A 21,615-nucleotide genomic window follows, 5' to 3' on the forward strand; every position below is an offset into this window, starting at 1 on the left:
TTGCAGTTTGTGTGTTTGACTGAAATTATTTTTCTTGCAACAAACATGACCCCCACTTTTTAGTTAGCACTGACAATATTCTTCAAGAAAATGTAAGATACAGACATTTAAAATGGGTCCTGATGTGTAAATAGGTCAGTTTTATTTAGAATAAAGAACATAACCTATAGCCTAATTAAAGAAATTGTGTCTCGTTTCTACGAAAGACCCGTGGTGACATTTCAACTTCATTATTTCACGATTTCTGCTTCATGATATCACGATTTCCACTTCATGAATTCACGAATTCACGATTTCTGCTTCCTGATTTCACGAGTTCCACTTCATGATTTCACGATTTCCATTTCATGAATTCACGATTTCACGAAAAAACTTCACGATTTCTTGATTTCAAGATTTCATGATTTCACGATTTCTTGATTTCACGATTTCCACTTCATGAATTCACGATTTCACGATTTCTGCTTCCTGAATTCACGATTTCCACTTCATGAATTCACGATTTCCAATTTCCACTTCATGAATTCACGATTTCCACTTCATGAATTCACGATTTCACGATTTCCACTTCACGAATTCACGATATCACAATGATGAAATCGTGAATTCATGAAGTTGAAATTGTGAAATCGTGAATTCGTGAAGTGGAAATCGTGAACTCGTGAAGTGGAAATCGTGAATTCGTGAAGTGGAAATCGTGAATTCGTGAAGTGGAGATCGTGAAATCGTGAAATCATGAAGTAAAATTGTGAAATCGAGAATTCGTGAAGTGGAAATCGTGAATTCATGAAGTGGAAATCGTGAAATTGTGAATTCGTGAAGTGGAAATCGTGAATTCAGGAAGCAGAAATCGTGAAATCGTGAATTCATGAAGTGGAAATCGTGAAGTTTTTTCGTGAATTCGTGAAATCGTGAATTCATGAAGCGGAAATCGTGAAATCGTGAATTCAAGAAGTGGAAATCGTGAATTCAGGAAGCAGAAATCGTGAAATCGTGAATTCATGAAGTGGAAATCGTGAAATCATGAAATCGTGAAGTTTTTTCGTGAAATCGTGAAATCGTGAATTCATGAAGTGGAAATCGTGAAATCGTGAATTCATGAAGTGGAAATCGTGAAATCAGGAAGCAGAAATCGTGAATTTGTGAATTCATGAAGTGGAAATCGTGAAATCATGAAGCAGAAATCGTGAAATAATGAAGTTGAAATGTCACCACGGGTCTTTCGTACGTTTCGGCTAAATGTTTAGAAATGAAGGCCTAATGTAAATATTTTATGTTCCAACTCCAACGTTTAAAGAAATCAGAATTTACGTAATCCTGGGATCATAGACAATACCTATTGTGATTCTTTTTAATGTCATTTTTGTCAAATTACGTTCTTTTTGGAAGGAAGAATGGGACCAAATTTCTGCCAAAAATTCTGCTATGGTCTGGTATGGGAGAATGACAAACATCCATTTACATATACAATGTTTGTTTTAAATTCAAAAGACATACCATTTATAAAAAATACTGATTAGAATTTTACTCAGACAAAAAGGACTATTTGAGGTTAATCCCCTGTTTAATTTACTGAACTGCTAAAAATCTAGGGCTTTTGGAGGTTAATCTATTAGCTCCATTTTAATGTTTATTCTCATTTGTATAGCCAACAGTTTTTTTCCAAGTGTAAAACTCTGGTCAGTGATTCTTAGAGCGTGGATGCAATATATGTTAAAGGGTAGAAGAGCAATGTGTGCTTTTCCAAAATTCGATGTCTGTTAATTTGGACCCCAAAACTTTTTTAGAGTTATATCTACTGTACAGGCAGTAAACATTGGAACCTGACAACAAAACAAAACATTTGTTTAAATTTTACATGAATGATTTTGTTACAATATTTGAAAAATTCTTGATAAATACAATAAACAAATAAAACTAGTGTAATAAAAAAAAAGGAAAAAAAGTTCGGTGCTGATAGGGAACGAACTCCCGACCTCTCGAGTGTAAGGTGGACACGTTACTTTTACGCCAAAGTGAATCTGTAACGTCATACCCGATAATTATATGTATATATAAAAAAAATTCGGTTACGGCAGCGGGATGAAAATTGTTTCACATTGAGATTTATTTATTACAGTTTTTTTCTTCTACGTAGACAATATGTTCGACGCTAATTTCTTATCATCAAACACGCTTTAACAGTGTTATTCAATGTTCATAGCTTTTATAATCCGTAAACAGCAAGTGTCTACTGACCCCGTTATATGCATAGTCTACTGGAAGAAAACCGAACAGCACCGATTCCAATAAATACCACGAGTTTTCAACTCGATAGTATACACTATATCTGTTTTCTTTTTCACACGTCTAACCGTAATGCGACGCTATCGGCGCCGCTTCGCGGCTAATAAAACCAAGATTTGCGTTTTTGTAAAACGTTGACTGAATCACAATTTTGAATGGTACAGATTAAACTTTCGCTGTTTGAAAGGCTTGTAGTCCCTATTTTGTTATATGGATCGGAAGTGTGGGAAATAATTTTAGAGACATTGATGCTCCACATATTAAGTTTTGTAAGCAAATATAAGGGGTAAGACAGCAAGCTACAATTGTTGCTGGATTTAGGTGAATTAGGGCGGTATCCTTCTCAGTTTTCTCTGCTGAAAGAGCCCTAAAATATTGGATCAAAATAAAACGAAATGAAACTTCTACATGTATATCTAGAAAATGTAGTCAAATTGATAGAAATGGATTGGAAAGGTGTATCAAGGATATACTTAATACGCTAGGTTTAAACTGTTGTTGGGTTTAACGTCGCACCTACACAATTATAGGTCATATGGCGACTTTCCAGCTTTCATGGTAGAGGAAGACCCCAGCTGCCCCTTCGTGCACTATTTCATCACGAGCGGGCACCTGGGTAGAACCACCGACCTTCCGTAAGCCAGCTTGATGGCTTCCTCACATGAAGAATTCAACGCCCCGAGTGAGGCTCGAACCCACATCGATGAGGGGCAAGTGATTTGAAGTCAGCGACCTTAACCACCCGGCCACGGAGGCCCCTTCGCTAGGTTTAAATAATTCTGATATGGATATTCGCTACAAAGAGGAATAAGGGATCAATATGTAAAAGAATGGCAAATGACCATATATAAATGCTACACTTAAAGTAAAATATTATGCAAATTACAAGAATAAATTTTAATTTGAAAGTTACTGGGTAATATAAAACGACTGTTTAAGTAAATTGTTTACTAGATTTCGTATATCAGCACATAACTTTGACATTGAAACCGGGCGTTTTTATTGTATTGAAAGGAATGGTAGAATATGCCAATTGTGTAATAATTGAAATGTTGAAACGACTTACATAGTATCATTTTTCATTTATTTATTTGTTAGATATATATGCAAATACGAAGAAAGTTTTGAATATTACTTGGCCTGCTCTTCAAATTTAATGATATTGTTAGTTAAAAAAAGAGGTAATGCAATACAAAATTGCTATGTACATAAAATGCATCCGAATTTAGACAAAATGTTCTTAACAATATGTAAGCTGTATTATTTATGAATAATAATTTATCCTTATGAATATGCTTGTGTGTCTTATGTGACTATATATGTGATGTATTACATGGTATTTAAGTTATTGTTAGTTTTGATATGCTGATTTTGTCTTTGCCATATCACACTTTTGTATCATATTTAAATGGCCAATGGCGTTGTATGTATATAGATGCCAATTGCCGAATAAAGTTGAGTTGAGTTGAGTGATACTTTTTATGTCAGTCAAACGGCAGCATGTCAATACATCGAGCAGCTGTTCGGACGGAGTAGGGGCTATGACTATCAGTTTGGAAGATATTCCATAGTGTTGACCTGTCCGACAAAAATCTACTTTTCTTGGTGTTTTTTTTGTGGTTTAAGAACATAAGGCTAGTAATCCCTGGCTATGTGTTACAGCTCTCAGAAGATCGGTAATTTTAGAACATATAGCGCACATTTTTTACTACTGCACAGCCTGGAGCTGTAACCGGATGTGTGATGATAACGAAATTTAAAACCTATTCGCTAATGGTTTTGAATGTAAACATTGCGCAAAGTTTCATGCTTCGAAGTTTATTTTATAAATTTCATCATACATTTCATACATATCTTCATTATTTCGAAATAGTATGATAACACATTAAACACAAATTCTAACAGAAATACTTTTACTTAATGTAAAGTAATGTCAGGTAAGAAATGATGATTTTTTTATATATTTTCGCGAGGCGAACAAATTATTGATAATTTATTTTGTGTGAATTATTTAAAGATGTGTTTATGCCTCGTAGATCTTTATTTTTCATAAAAAAGTATGGAGGTGTGTAGCCAGTGTGTATAAGGTTTGGACCCGAAACTCTTGACTGGTATTAGAAAAGTCCAAATAATACTAATAGGACATTTTGAGACAGCCTGATTACTTCAGACCAATATCGGGGCCCATTAGGTATCCTAGACTCTAGAGATGGGACATGGGTTGGAAATCTCCAACCGATTATCGGTTGGAATCGGTTAGCAAACCGATGCGATGTATCAGACAAATAATCGGTTGAATGTTATTTATTTTCATACTTGTTTATTCAGATAGTCATGTCTTTAAAGTGACAGTTTTACTTGCAATTCATATGCTCTTTTGAAAAATAAAGAACTACCATTGATCAGCTGTTTTAAAGCTTGTTCCTGGTAAACAGAAACTTGTTTAGTAATGACTAATTAGTTGTAGACAGGGAAACAACAATTGCAATCTGGTTTATATGTGTCATAGACTCATAGTTGTCATTTGACGGTTGACTGGTATACCTGTACCTGTAACATATCTAGCATAAGCAAGTTAGTACAAATATTTCAGTCTTTCTCTGGCTGATAAAAATAGTGATTGTAGAAAATCATTAAATGAATTCAGTTATTTTTCGGTAATACTTTTCATTTTGGTTATCATAGCCTGACACTACTGAGTGGCACCATGTTCCAACTACTTGTTGCTATGGCATATAACAATGTCATGAAGCTTGATAAAAAATGATCAGATAAAAATCAGAGTTTAATGTACACTGGTCAGCGATACTGGGTAAACGGAATTTTGGCAGAAAAAAATCATGACAACTCAATGACAACTGCAACTGCATAAAAATACCAAAGTTCTTTCCATTGAAATTACATCGTGGACACGGAAATTTGACGGCATTAGTGTCCAGTTTCAACAGATAAATTCCCTCGGACATACCGTTGTAAAATACAAAAATTTATCAAAGTTTCGCTAATTGTTTTTGCCCCACTTTTATTGACACTATGGACGCCGCCATGTTAACAGCTGATCCTAACTGTAAGATGTTAAATCCATTTTCATTGGATAACTGAAACGAAATACTAACGTTTGATTGTCGGCATACTTCTGTTTTATCCGTTATGCATGCAGGTAGTCCATATTTCGGATATTTCTAGGTAAACATAAATTCTCCCGCACCGTATTTCCCTTCGGAAACCTTCGTTCATACCCTTGTAGATTCGTACCCGCTATCGACTCTGAGAAAACATAATCGATTATTGGAATCGGTTGGACTTTTCTAGCCGTCAATCGATTATATCTGCTAATCGGCCCATCACTACGAGACTCACCTATTTAGATTCACATTACTGGCAACATGACTGCGCTTTAACATACAGTAACATACGTGACTCTGTATGATCCTGCATGTGCAATTACCTTTTATGCATTGAAGCCTACCATCAACATCTTATTCTAAACAACTGTCACTTGTCAGAAATCAAATGTTAACAACAACTAGTGTGACCGGCCATATTTTTTTTCTAACACACCTATTTCAACGCATCTTCTTACATGATATTTGTTATAAATCATTTGATTGGCTTATTATTTATGCAATCACACATTCACTGTAAGTCCTGTGCTACACCATAACTGTGATGGATGCTGCAGTAAAACTTGAAACAACAGCAGGTGCAAGTAGATAATAAATATTTAGGCCAAATGATAAATAAATCTGAAAACATTGAAACATTTATGAACATAAGTGGCCAAGAACATTTTATGATAACTCTGCTTTTTTAAGTAAACACTGTCTAATGGTTTTTTTTGTTTCATTTTTCTGGACTGCATGGTTTACAGAGGAATAATTGTCACATTTATTTTGGTATAAATTGAAGGGCATAGTATGAATGCATTGATATATAATGCGTACACCTTCCAAAACAGTGTATAAAATAGTACACAGGGCTCAAATTTTGCACTCGCTAAGATTGCGAGTAGATTAAAACGTCACATGAATTGTTTTGGGAGTACAAATAATAGTTGAAATTCCGCCATTTTTGTTAATGTTTGCAGATTCCGTTTCGTTTTAGGATGAGGCAACAGTATTAATATTAAAACACTATTTTTAAGGGTATTGTAACAATTGAAAGTCTAAATCTGCAAGTAGATTTTCAGATTAAGCAAGTAAGAGCTACTTGTTAAAATTTGCAAGTGGTCAAAAAAGTTAGAGCCCTGAGTACACATGCTTAACTTTGATAGCACCGGAGGTGGACTGCAGACGTAAAACAAGATTTTCATCATTTTTAGTTCATCTGTTTTTTGAAAAAAAAAGATGAGTTATTGTCATCATTTGATCGGCGTTGGCAGATTTCCTGGTTAAGTTTTGCGTTCAGGTTAACTTTTCTCCTTAATATACAGAGACAAAAAATTCAGATGAGCGTCTGCACCCACAAGGCGGTGCTCTTGTTTTAATCTAAGCATCCACATGGACGTTTTTATAATGGATGAAAATCTGCATTAGTAAAAACCTTAAAAATCATGTACAACTACAAGGTAAAATAAACTTGATAAATATCTTCAAATCCCGAACTTTCGAGATTGTTTCCAGGTGAAATGAACCGTGATGTTTTTCTGTCAAACCACTGTGTAACTACGTCATCAGAAAAGCCAACTAATTGAAAACGAGGTCAATAACTTATATGGTTCAGGCAATATTACGCAAGGACCATAACTCTAGCACCATTATTTCAAGAATTTTCTCCCCTTTTTACTTAGGTTAAAGTTTTGTGCACTTTCACTCTATCTCAGTTATTACTAAATGGCTTTGATTCAAACTCAAAGTAGTTGTTCCACATCATCACCCACATCATATGACACAAGGTGCATCACTCTTGCACCAATTTTTCATGAATTATGCCCCTTTTTGCTTAGAATTATACTTATTTAATGTTTTGATACACTTTATCTTTATCCCTTTTATTACTTAATACTTTTGACACAGACTCAAGCTATTGTCTAATATCTTCATCCACATTGGAGTCATTAAACACTCCAGTGACAGCTCCAGCTTCCTTAGATGTGTCCAGTTTCATTATCCAGCATCGAAATAGTCAAGCACGCTGTCTCCTGTGACAGCTCTTGTTTGTTTTCAGTCTTCACGAAAAACTTTTCAAAGTACTAGCCAGCCGGACTACTAACATAGCAGAAATTACTAGCCCGAAAGGAATTTTGGTAGTCCGAACAGTAAATTATTAAAGGTGTATTTTTTATTTGTTTGGTGTCATTTTTAAACTCTGTGTGATATTGTTTGATATTGCTTATTGCATTTTTATTATACATATGCAACATAACTGCAAAACAAGCTTCTTTTCTTTTTATTTTGGTTCATTATACATTTTATTCACAAGAGAACATTTCAAGCATCGAGTTGATATAATCCTCACTCATGTCACACTCTGACTCATCTGATGGTAAGAGTTTTATTCATGAAATGTTATTCCTTACCCATGATATTTGATTAAACATACATTTGTAAGTTTTTTTTTTATCTGACCCCTTTTATATATAATTAGATAGATGTGTATATTTTAGTTGAAACATTTGTTTACTTTACTTTTCTATTTTAGTAAAGGTCACGCTAGGTTAAACAGACTGGTTTTCCTTCTGCTTCTCGATATGGATAATTCAGCGCAAGGAACGCTCAACCAGTCTATTTCCGCTGGTGCGCGTAATATCTACACTCATCAAATACTGTGCGCTAGTAGAAAACTCAGGCTATGGATTTTTTTTTTTTTTGGTAATTTTATACGTATTCTCTCGATTTTTTTACTAGCCTCTCGGACTAGTCACCTAGAGACAAATACTAGTCCGATCTAGGTTTTTACTAGCCTCGGGCTTCGGACTAGTGGCCAAATTCGAAGACTGTGTTTTGCTGGGTAAATTTGAAAACTGTCAAAGTAAATGTACTTTTTGATGCCATGTCATCCATAACTGCAGTTTCATTAGTGATGGCACAATTTCTAGATATGAAAATTATGTGTTGATACTGAAAATATTGACGGATATTCAATTTTGACTTGACAGAGCTGAAAAATCAGTAAATAATACATTGTACTTTGAATTTGATCAATACGATAGGTGCAAACTGTACTGTTATCATTTGGGATTTACTAATATTATTCTATGTTTGTAAAACTATACTGAAAAGAAAATGACTGAAAAAAGTTGCAGATGAAGTTGTGAAAACACATTTATTCAGGGAATGCCTAAGAAGTCCAACTGTCATCTTGTAGAATAGCTGTGTTATTTCAGTATTATCAGAATGATTTGCACGTAGTTCATGTGGGAGGAAAAATTGGTCACTAGGTTGTGGTGGGTCTTTAAAGGTTACCTTTTTGAAACTGTTACGGCTAAGTGAATTTTAACTTGTTACGGCTAAGTGAATTTTAACTTCTGATTATTATCGCTGTAATGTTTTATTATAATAAAATAATTATTAAACATTGTGCCTGAATTTTGTTTAAATCTGTTAATAAAAAAAAACCAAACAGGTTTGGAGTTAGAAAAATTGTTGAGTATTGCACATAGCATCCCCATAAAACTCAGGTTTTGACATACCTCGTAACCTTGTGGCAGATGTTTCTCCAGTTAGAGTATTCATTTTCTATCTTGTTTTATGTAAACAGATCTTTGTTTCTCACTTCTGGATACTTTCAATAGTGATGCGGACTTAAAGGCATGTTACATATAATTTGATTGTCACTGAATACCACTATGGAACACACTGGTACATTATGTGAATATTCTGTCAAATTTTCATTATTAGGTATAAAATGTACTTTTGACCAGGATCATTATGTATATGGGGGAGACGTATTGTTTTTGCCTTCACCGTCTGTCCGTCCGTCCGCATTTCACAGGAGTGATCAGTACCAAGCCTAGTTGTGCATATTGCCGACACTTTCTGCTTTGCTGAACAAAATGGCCACCAGAGCTAAAGATGGAAAAAACTTGTCCGGCTTTAACAGGTCAAACTGCTGGCTGAATTTCGACGAAACTTCACAGGAATGATTAGTACCAACCCTAGTTGTGCATATTGCTGGCACGTTCTGCTTCGCTGCACAAAATGGCCACCAGAGCTAAAAATAGAAAAATCTTGTCTGGCTTTCACAGGTCAAACTGCTGGCAGGATTTCGATGAAACTTCACAGGAGTGATCAGTACTAGGGATTTTTCTAGACCTCTAAAAAGGGCAGGGTGCTGCTAAAAAGGGGCAGGGGGCATTTTGCGCGTTGCGCACCTGTATCTACAAAAATCATAAGGTAGATTTCCATGGTTTTGGTTATAATGTCTACATTGTAAGTTACTACATTGTAGGTTAAACTACAATCTTTATGCAGAACTTAACATTTTATGGTATTTCTAATCAAGAAAACTTGCAAGACAAAAATAATGTATGTAAACATAAAACAAACTGCATGTATTTATTAATGATAAGCGTGTTATATAGACAAACAGGTATAATGGTTTTTCTGACATTCAAATTCATTGCAAGTCTTTCTGGTGCAAATTTGAATATTTTAATAAATGTCATTATACATTCATTATATTACTGAACGTACCGTTGATACTCGTGTATAATGCAGAGTTTTTTTATCCCCGGGACCATCCCCCGAATCGTGGGTGCATATTATACACAGGTATAGACAATTATCCAACTTCAAAATAACTTTGTTTACAATTTTCGCCATTTCAGTAAAGGGAAACTACTCTTCGCGCTAACTGTCTACGCTAAAATCTGAGATTGCCGTTACGTTCTGTAAAAGATCGAGTGGTTTATTTTCTTTTAAACAAAATTAATTTCATATAAATTTAATAGTATTTTGATGAAAGAAATATAAAAAATCATAGATATTCTGATACTAATTAAAGATCGACTATTATCTTTAACCAAGATCAAACTGTGAACAACAAAACTGACACGAGATGTCACGCTAATTGCCGATAATTGGCCATTAATCGGCATTTAATAAGCAGCAGACTTTGTTCAAAAATATTTTTTTCTCCCTTTTTATTCTGTTTTGCAGTTTGCTTTAATTGCAGACCTATCTAATTGTTGTTTGTTACGATTCGGTCGGTCGTCTTTACATACCACATACTGCATACATGCCTCGGGCAAATACACAGCACCTGTGTATAGTCAGCGCGTGTCATAACTGTGTATCAGTTGACAGTTATTTGGGACGATATTTTGACAGATGACTGACGGGCTGTTTGTTTAGAAATAATTAATTAATGGTCAAAGGAGCGGTGCTAAAAGGGCAAAGGGGCGCTGAAGAAAGGCAAAAGGGCGGCGATTTCGGGCAGAAGGGCGGCGCTAAAAAAGGGCAGGGCGCTATGCCCTGCTATTCCGCTCTAGAAAAATCCCTACCAGTAACAAGCGTAGTTGTGCATAGCACTGACGCATTCCGCTTCGCTGCACAAAATGGCCGCCAGAGCTAAAGGTATATATAGAGGGGAGACATGTTTTTGTGACAAAAACACCTTCTAGTTTCCCTATGATGTTCAAAAATTGTTGGAAGTTATTTGTAATACATGTTTAGTGAATTATAGTCTTCAGAAGATCTCAAACAAATGTCCCAACCATAACGGTTTTTGTCCTAACCATAACGGTTTTTGTCCCAACCATAACGGTTTTTGTCCTAAGCGTAACAGTCATAATTGTTTAGTTTTAAAAATGTCTGCTTGAACTTGTAGCATACATGTAAAGGCTTAGCTTAATCAAACTTTTTTTAAAATCCCTAAATTACCAAGTTTTCAAAACAAAACAAAACTTTTGGTTGCTAATGTTCAATTTTAAGGTGATAGCTGGATTTTAATGTTTTCTTTAAGTTTCAGAAAATTTATGTTTCAAATTCATACTAAAACTGTGTCATATAATCAAGAAAATAGTTACAACTCAAAACAGGGCTGTATGTTTGCATTTATTTTCACAGAAGTAAATGTTAGAATGTAAGTAAAACTGATATTTGTGATATTTTTATTGGTTTTCTAACTCTTTTATCATAAGTTCCTTCCAAAACGTAACAGGTTGTCTATCAAAACCCTTAAATTTTTTGAAACTATAAAGTAAACTGCACAAAATGAACAAAGTTCAGTTTGAACAGATCAGCTTAATTTTTTGACAAAATGTCACATTTTATTTGCTCTAGGCCTTATATGGTTCATTCAGTTAGTAATATGGTTTAGGCAGTAAGTTGTACGGTTAAGCAATAAGTTTAATGATTTAGGCACTAAGTTGTACGGTGCAGGCAATAAGTTGTATAGTATGGGCAATAAATTATATGGTTCAGGCAATAAGTTGTATGTTTATATTGTTCAGGCAATAAGTAATATGGTTGTATTGTTCAGGCAATAAGTTAAAATATGGTTCAGGCAATAAGTAATATGGTTGTATTGTTCAGGCAGTAAGTTCTATTGTTCAGGCAGTAAGTTCTATGGTTCAGGCAATAAGTAATATGGTTGTATTTTTCAGGCAATAAGTTAAAATATGGTTCAGGCAATAAGTAATACGGTTGTATTGTTAAAACAGTAAGTTATATGATTCAGGCAATTCTTAAGGCAGTAAGTTGTATAGTTCAGACAATAAGTAATATGGTTGTATTGTTCAGGCAATAAGTTATATGGTTGTATTGTTCAGGCAATAAGTTATATGGTTAGGGCAATAAGTTGTATGGTTGTATTGTTTAGGCAATAAGTAATATGGTTGTATTCTTCAGGCAGTAAGTTATATGGTTCAGGCAATAAGTAATATGGTTGTATTGTTAAAACAGTAAGTTATATGGTTCAGGCAATTCTTAAGGCAATAAGCTATATATACTTCAGACAATAAGTAACATGGTTGTATTGTTAAGGCAATATTTTATATGGTTCAGGCAATAAGTAATGTGGTTGTATTGTTCAGGCAATAAGTTGTATGGTTCAAGTAATACCTTTATCATTGTATTGTTCAGGCAGCAAGTTATATGGTTCAGGCAATAAGTAATATGGTTGTATTGTTCAGGCAATAACTTACAGGGTGTCCACTGGGCAGTTTTTTTTTCGGCCACTTAAATTTTTTAAAGAAAATGTTGCGTGCAGCAGAGGGTCAATAATGTCGAACATTTTAGGTTTTACAACCCTGAAAAAAAACACACTTCCCGTTGTAGTGAAACAGACCGCTATACAGGTTTATCTCGTATGTTTTTCTTACACAAATTTAAAATTGTTAACTGTGGAAAAAAATTTTTTTCGCCAAAAAAGGAATTGGCAAGTAGCAGCGGAAACCGTGACTTATATGGTTCAGGCAATAAATAATATGGTTGTATTGTTCAGGCAATAAGTTATATGGTTCAGGCAATAAGTAATATGGTTGTATTGTTCAGGCAATAACTTATATGGTTGAGGCAGTAAATAATATGGTTTTATGTGCTCCACTATTCGGAGAATAGGGGGGCTATTCTACTCGCCTCGGCGTTGGCGTCGGCGTTACCTTTCTTGGTTAAAGTTTTTCGGCAACCTTTGTTTTTCTGTCATATCTCTGTTACTATTGCTTATATCTTACTGTAACTTCACATAAACATTGACCAGTATACAAACAAAGTATGTGTAGGGGCTGATCCGATTATACCCAAGGTCAAGGTCACCAGGGTGTTATACTTAGGTTATTTTTAAGGTTAAAGTTTTTCGGCAACCTTTGTTTTTCTGTCATATCTTTGTTACTATTGCTTATATCTTACTGTAACTTAACATAAAGATTGTCCAGTATACAAACAAAGTATGTGTAGGGGCTGAGCCCATTATACCCAAGGTCAAAGTCACCAAGGTGTTATACTTAGGTTATTTTTAAGGTTAAAGTTTTCCGGCAACCTTTGTTTTTCTGTCATATCTTTGTTACTATTGCTTATATCTTACTGTAACTTCACATAAACATTGTCCAGCATACAAAGTATGCGCAGGGGCTGGGCCCATTATACCCAAGGTCAAGGTCAAGGAGTTGTTATACTTGGAATTATTTTCATGGTAAATTTTTTCGAAAGCTTCGTTTATAGACATATCTTTGGTACTTTAAAAGATAATGACTTGAAATTAAAAATATTTATAATCATCATCTGCATGTGTGGTTACAAACCCCATAACTCTAATTGTATTTTTGACTGAATTATGCCCCTTTTATACTTACCGGTAAAGTGGTCTTTTTGCAATCTTCGCTTTCTGGATATAACTTCAATTCAATATAAGATAAAGACTTGAAACTTAAAATGTATCTTTATCATCATCATCTGCATGTGTGGTAACAATCCCCATAACTCTGATTTGTATTTTTGACCAAATTATGCCCCTTTCATACTTAAATTTTTAACAAACTTCATTTTCTGGACATAACTTGGGTACATGTACTATATAAGATAATGACTTGAAACTCAAAATATATCTTTACCATTATCATCTGCATGTGTGGTAACAATCCCAATAACTCTAATTTGTGTTCTTGACAGAATTTTGGAATTATGCCACTTGGTGTATCTTCCTTTTAAAGTAGAGGTCTCTTATTGACACATATATTCATTTTACTGTCAAATCCCCGAATAGTGGAGCGCGCTGTCTTAGGTACAGCTCTTGTTGTTTAGGTAATAAGTTGTATGGTTGTATTGTTCAGGCAATGATTGATATGGTTCAAGCAATGAGTGATATGGTTCAGGCAATAAGTTATATGGTTCAGGCAATAAGTAATATGGTTCAGGCAATAAATAGTATGGTTGTATTGTTCAGGCAATAAGTTATATGGTTCAGGCAATAAGTTGTATGGTTGTATTGTTCAGGCAATAAGTTATATAATGCAGGCAATGAGTGATATGTTTCGGGCAATAACTTATATTGTTCAGGCAATAAGTTGTATGGTTATATTGTTCAGGCAATAAGTTATATGGTTCAGGCAATAAGTTATATTGTTCAGGCAATAAGTTATATGGTTGTTTTGTTCAGGCAATAAGGTGTTTGGGTGTATTGTTCTGGCAATAATTTGTATGGATGTATGTTTGGGAAATAAGTTGTATGGGTGTATGTTTGGGCAATAAGTTGTATGGTTGTATTGTTCAGGCAATAAATTATATGGATATACTGTTCAGGCAGTAAGTTGTAATTAGGCAGGATAAGTGAGTATATGAGATTTCATTGCTACTAATGGTGTATGTTTTTATGCTGTTGAAATTATAAGCAGTGTAAGATTTCAAAAAATTCTGTTTTCAGCTAATTAGCCATTCATTTCTGTTATGAATAAAACATCAAGTCTTTTCAACGAAACTGGCAAATATTATTGATAATTATCAATGTGTATAGATTTTTTGGTAAGGTATTTGTAACCTTGAAGTTTTCAATATAGAACATTAAATACTTAATTAAGCTTTGACACTTTTTCAATAATAACTACAACATTTAGGATTTTGAATTATTGAGATTGCAGCCTTATAAAAGGTTGTAAAACAAATTTGGCACAAAAAGTATTACCTTTTTTTTCTTTAAGTGTATGTATTAAATATTCTGTTAGTTTGAGCTTGCCAAAAACGTTAAGGTTCTCAATATATAGTTTATGTAAAAGAAGTGCTGGAGGCTAATTAAATTTTGTAGTTTTGTGGTCGAACGCTATTTTAGATGAAATTGCGATACCCGAGATAGTCTGGCAATAAACGGATCATAGAAGTTTGATCTATCAATTAAGTCTTGAGAAATGGCCAAAAATTACAATTCAAGGTGTATATTAAAATTTTTGACAAGGAGTTGTAATTTTTTGCAGGTAGGTTAAAGAACTAATATTTGAACGCCTGTTTCTATAGGGTGCGGAAATCTTAAGTTAGCTGATATTGCAATTTTTTTTATCGTGATTTAAAACTTTTAATGTTTAAAATTTAAACATTAATGTATTGAGATAGGATATTAAAAACTTTTGTTATTTATTGTGTGTCTCACGCGTGGAGATGAATCCTTAGGTAAACACAGCTTTCGTTCTTCACTTCTACTTAATTTTCTTGTTTGATCTTTCTTACGCATTTGCTGATTTAGCCTTTTGACTTTTTATGATTTAAGACCAAAATTACTACTTTGCCTGTAGGGATTGTAAATTATAAATGTTAATAACTTAATTTGTTTTTAAATCTAAGATTTTTGTAAATAAATTGAAAGATCGGTCTGGTTAAAGTTTTTTTTAAAACAATTAGATTGGTCAATGTTTGTATGCATGCTGTGTTGACAATATTGTATCTTTTCATGTGGGTTTGCGGTTTATTAAAGGGTGAAAAAATGTTTTAACTTGATAGATTTAGGTACTCCCACAATTTCAGAAAACAATTGTGACATTAATTAACATTAAATGTCATTTTAAAAAAATCTTTGTAGGTAGTTCAACTTCTTATAATAAGAATAAGTTTACCTAATTTCAAATGTCATTTTACTGGATAAAAAGTGAAATTGAATTGGGAAAAGCTAGAAAAAATCAGATATTTAACCTTTAGCCTGTATGTCTGTGCAGGCTGATCATGGTCTGCACTGTTCGCTATTCAGTCAGAAAAAATTTTCAGTGAACACCCCTTTGAATAATAAGTAGTACTGCCCAAACTGCATGATGGATCAGTCCATTTTAGAAATTTAACAGGGTAAAGGATAAGTCTGAAATGAAGTAACAATTGAAATTAAAAATAACGAAAGTTTATGCTATTAATATTTTATTTATATAATTGAAAATATGAAGAATACTAACTTGTAAAATTTTCGTTGTTTTACATTACATGTATGGGTATTAATGGTGGGGTTTGCGGGGGTGGATATAGATTGTAACCCATGTCTGTCCACTCATAGATCTGTCCATCCGTACCAGACAGAATCTTCAGTATATATTAGTAACTATTAGACTACTGGAATATCCAGTTCATACTCGTTAAGTTAAAGGAATAAGGAAGAACAGTGTTCTTGAAGGTTTGAAAATGGTCGGATTTTTCTAAATTAAAGCTGGTCCAGATGTAACAGTCACGTGGCAAATCATTGAAACAATGGGAAATCAGGACTTAATTTAAAATTGGTTCCTGTCTCGATGTACTTAGCTGGCACCTGTGCAGATTAGTGCTCTTGTTTTATTCATTCCATTGACCACAAAGTTTTAGAAGACCACTCAAAAATGTTAGAACAATTAAGTTTAGGACGCCAGTGGGTTTTGTGCTTGCATTTTTTTCAGAGAGGGGAATGGGACTGCACTTTGCTCTAAAAACAGACAAAAGAACTCTTGACATGGATGAAATATACTGCTTCATGTTTGTCAAACTTCTTTATCATTATTAATATATAAAGTGGAATTGGCTGTAACTGTTGCAATGTTTCTTAACTGATTTGTGGAAATGCTGCACATTTTAACAAATCATTTATAATAATACTCTATTGCATAGTATAAGGGATCAGTACGCAGTAGGTTTGGAAAATTTAATTTTGCGGTCTATATTTGATATTGTGTCATATCAGAGCTGTGTATTTACCCACTTTGATATTTAAAGACATTGGTCAATATTTTATTTTCTTCAAAAAGTTTAAGAAAATATTGGAATGTTAAAATTTTGAATACTGTGGAATTAAGAGTTGATTTTACTAAGAGTGTAGGCCTGTGGTCTTTAAGATAAAGACGTTATTTACATTTAAACAGGACACGTTAATCTCATTATCTATGCTTAACTTTATGTGTAATTTTTGACCAGTAACTTTCATGCAAGCAAAATTAATGGTTTATATTTCATTATATTGTCCATTTTTGAGCTGCACTTGATTTAATGGGGATCATAAAAAGTTTTACAGTGTTCTTATATAAATCAAGTACTTGACCTAAACTAAAAAAAAAACAAATTTGAAAGTTAATTATGGTGTAAGGAGAAGGCTTGAACTACTCACAGTAAATTCTCTCAAGTTTAAAGAAAAAAAGGGCTGTAACCAAATAGAAGTTTTATAAAAGGTGAGCTTTTTACTATGTTCATTTTGCCGTTTTTTTGTTAGTTTTACTATTGCTACATTTAACAGAACTTTCTGTGTCTTAAATTAGCTTGACTGTTGGAAGAAAAGTCAGAGCAGATTCACTTACCAGAATGTGCCGTCTGTGACCTGCTGTCCATTAGCAATTTCTTGTCCACTCTGTAACACTTGAACCCCTTAAGTATTTGGAAGAAACTTGACACAAATGTTCACCACACCAAGACTACGTGCAAAGCACATGTTTTGAATGGCTCGCTTCAAGGTCAAGGTCACACTTAGGGGTCAAAGGTCTTATGACTTATTTTGTGTCCGCTCTGTAACTTTTGAACTGCTTGAAGGATTTTGAAGAAACTTGGCACAAATAATAACCACATTGAGACGATGTGCAGAGCGCATGTTTCATACGGCTCCCTTTAAGGTCAAGGTCAAACTTAGGGTCAAAGGTCATATGACTTTGTTTCATGTCCACACTGTAACTTTTGAACTGCTTGAAGGATTTTAAAGAAACTTGGCACAAATGTTCGCCACATTGAGACGACATGCAGAATGCATGTTTGGGATGGCTCGCTTCAAGATACCTTCAGCATATATTGCTCTGCATTGCGGTTATCTTGTTCTGGTCTAGACTGGTACTTGGGGAAACCATTTATTATAATAAGTAAATTAACCAGCAATGAACACAATATCAGCCTCAAAGGGGACTCAATGAACCCAGATAGCTCGCATTATAGTTCTACCTGCTGTCCACTATGCTAGTGACTTCCTGCTATTCCTGTAAACTCAAATGTCCACAGTTTCAATCCAGTTCAAAAAATGATGGTAGGGTTACATCAGCATGAAGCAGAAATGCACATAATATTGTCAGAACTTTCATGCCTACTAAATACTTTTGCAGAGTCATATATCATACAATATTGCCATCAGTCTTATAACTTGTCTGTAAGACACATTTTAAAATAGCCAGTCATGCTGCCCTTTTGACAGCTGTTGTTTAAATTTCAAAATCTTTGACAAATCTGAAGGTGTGCCTAATGTTATGCTGTTGGAAAAAGTTTCAATTTCAACCCTAAATGGAATAAAGACAGATAAACAAGGTATACATTGTCAGATGTAAGCATGTTTATGCTAATTGCGCAACCACAGAATGCATTTACAAAAACAAATCAAACTGCAGGTAACCTTAAAGATACAGGGTTGAACTTTTCTATAAACAATCAACAGTCATTCCATTGTTTACATCTAGACAATACACAAAATACATTGACATATAATTGACATATATGAAGTGAAATGAAAAAAAAAAATTTAAATTTATAGGCGATTCGTTGAAATGTGTTTTGAAAAAGGAAAGGGCATCCTTGAATGTGCAGGAAGCTAGGATCAAGAGGCCGGCGACTGACCTTTATTTGCATGCAATTTAAATGTGTGATTTGAAGTAGATTTTGACAAGAATTTATTTACCCTTGATAAATATCATATGACAATGCTCCAGGGTGAGCTTTATGTATAGGCGGATATAATTATAGAGTCTGTCATCCATTATTCGTCATTAACAGTTTAACCTAAATATCTCTACCTCCGAAACTAAAGTTCAGAAATACACTAATGGTCTGTAACATCCTGGCAAGGTCCTCTCCCATGCTTGTTCAAATGGGGGCACTTTGTTCTTAAGAGTGTCCACTAAAGCTAAAAAAAATCAAACAGGTTCTTCTCATTAACCATTTGATGGATCTTCCTAAAACTTGCTCAGTGTAGCATCATTATAAGGTCCTCTTCTTTGTGTTCAGATGGAGGTACGTAGCCCTTTCTTGGGGCCACTACAGCTAAAATTAAAAATACTTTTTAACAACTTTTTATCATGAAGCGCTTGAAGGGTTTTCATCAGATTTGGTTCTGTAGCATTCTTATAAAATCTTCTGTTAAATTATTTAAATGGGCACAATTGACCAAGGGGCCATCACAGCTAAAACAGAAATATATCTTTAATTTACATCTTATCTGGTTGAATCTGTTGCAGGATCTTCATTAAACTTAGTCTGTAGCATTTCTTGTAAGGTCCTCTCAAATTTGTTCTAATTGGGGAACCTGATCTGTTTTATGTTTTTATGCCCCCTCACCACATTTATGTGGGGGGCATATAGCGTTGCTGCTGTCTGTCAGTATGTCCTGAAATATTAGCCTGATTTGCTTCAAATTTTCACAGATGAACAAGCTTGATGTGCAGATGACCTTAAAGGAAGGATTCTTTTCTCTGACTATTTTACTGCAGTTATGGCCCTTTGATAGTTTTTGCTATATGGAATATAGAGAAAAATCTTGTTTGTCCAATTCCTCCCACACTTATAATTAGCCTGATTTGCTTCAAACTTCCACAGATGAACAAGCTTGGTGTGCAGATGACCATAAAGGACAGAATTTTTTCTGTAAATATTTTTACTACAGTTATGGCCCTTTGATAATTTTTGCTATATAGAGGATGGCACAGTATGTGGGGGCATCCGTGTCCTATAGACACAATTCTAGTTTATATTAACCAACATTTATGATTCATTGTGTCATACATATATTTAAAGTCAAATTGTTGAAGTCAGATGAGCGACTTTAAGGCCATTCATCTCAGGGCCATCATGCCCCTCTTGTTTTCCTTTTTTAGCATGTTCAGTTTCTATGAAATTGTCATGCAAATTGTGCAGTGCGACTTCTTCAAAACTGAAAGGTTCAATAATATTATAGATGATCATTATTGTAACAGTAATAAAATTCTGATTAATTAGCATAATTTATGGTTATCTTAGATCTTCAAATTGTTCATTTGTATTCACAAATGTAAAATTAATGTTATTACTTTTCGATCAAACAGTCTCCTTGAAAAGATAGTATTATTTGAAATGTGATATAGAAAAACAGAGTGTAAAATTTGTATATTGAAAAACAGATAAGAATTTGATTTGATTGAAAATGGTTTATTTATGATAATTGAGTCGTTTTTGATTTTATATGGGCCGTTTATTTTGAACTTAATGATTTGGGGGACATATACTTGAGATAAAAAAGATCAATTTTCTAATAAGGATTTTTGTGACGTTGAAGGTATTTTCTTTTAATATACATTTAGATTGAACTGTAAAATATTGAAAACCCTAAAGGTAAAGTAAAGTTTCTTGTTTAACGTGAGTAGTCAACGAAATCCCGGCATCTGGAATGGATGAACTCCCCATTATCTGAATTTTTGGATTAAAATGCCTAATAATAATATAATTTTTTCACTTTAGAAATTGTAATTTCATCTGAAAAATTCTGTTGTCATCTTAAAAATTGCAGTTTTATCATAAAAATTCAATTTGTATTTTCTTAAAAATTGATGAGAAAACCAACATAGTGGGTTTGCGACCAGCATGGATCCAGATCCGCGCAGTCTGGTCAGGATCCATGCTGTTCGCTATCAATGCCTATTCTCTTTCATCAAATCAAACATATGAGCCACGCCATGAGAAAACCAACATAGTGGCTTTGCGACCAGCATGGATCCAGACCAGCCTGCGCATCTGCGCAGTCTGGTCAGGATCCATACTGTTCGCTTTCAAAGTCTATTGCAATTAGAGAAGCCGTTAGCGAACAGCATGGATCCTGACCAGACTGCGCGAACGCGCAGGCTGGTCTGGATCCATGATGGTCGCAAAACCACTATGTTGGTTTTCCCATGGCATGGCTCATTTCATCATTGTAATTGATGTTATAGTAATTTTAAAGGTTTTATTAAACCAGTTGAAAGGTGAGTAATGTTTGCATTGGTTGAGCAGGTCATGTGGAGGATTCCTTGCCAGATATCAGTTGGTATATCAGTCTGGACCATTTTAAATTTTTGTTTTGTCTATTTTCAGTTAAGGCATTGTTTATCCCTACAAGCAGGGCAGACTAATCTGTAGGGCTGAAGGCGGATTGCAGGATTTTGACGGATAGCCAAGCAGAACAGGTTACAGAATATGTTACATGATTATATTTTATAGGCTGTTTTAATAGCTTTTTTTAAAAACTTTTTTGGCCAGCTTTATGCACACCTTGCTCAAGTTGATACATGTACCTTGTATCCATTGTCCATTGGCATCACTGTCAAATTTACATTCAGCTTGCAGGAGATCATAGATTTTGATTAATTTTTACAAAACTCAGAGTATTGTTGTAATTAATGCATATATTATGAAAAGGCTGGCTTGGAAGATTGGGTTTTACCTGAATGCGTTGTCTCTTAAAATAAAGTCTTTATTGTACCCCCCG

General features: G+C 34.1%; 1 protein-coding gene across 9 annotated transcripts in view; it reads left to right on the top strand.

Moving 5' to 3' along the window:
- The first annotated feature begins 4,060 nt into the window (after positions 1–4,060).
- The window catches only part of LOC123547202 (probable tRNA(His) guanylyltransferase), a 57,766-nt gene continuing 40,211 nt past the window's right edge, over positions 4,061–21,615 (top strand). For 3 of the 9 annotated variants that reach the window (XM_045334127.2, XM_045334124.2, XM_053551472.1), the window contains exons 1-2: positions 4,061–4,223; positions 21,222–21,313. The gene's annotated coding sequence lies outside the window, so the exon portion shown is untranslated. The other 6 variants (XM_045334128.2, XM_045334125.2, XM_053551468.1 and 3 more) reach the window with 5 other exon arrangements.

This window comes from Mercenaria mercenaria, chromosome 9 (genome assembly GCF_021730395.1).
Source record: "Mercenaria mercenaria strain notata chromosome 9, MADL_Memer_1, whole genome shotgun sequence".
NCBI lineage: Eukaryota > Metazoa > Mollusca > Bivalvia > Venerida > Veneridae > Mercenaria > Mercenaria mercenaria.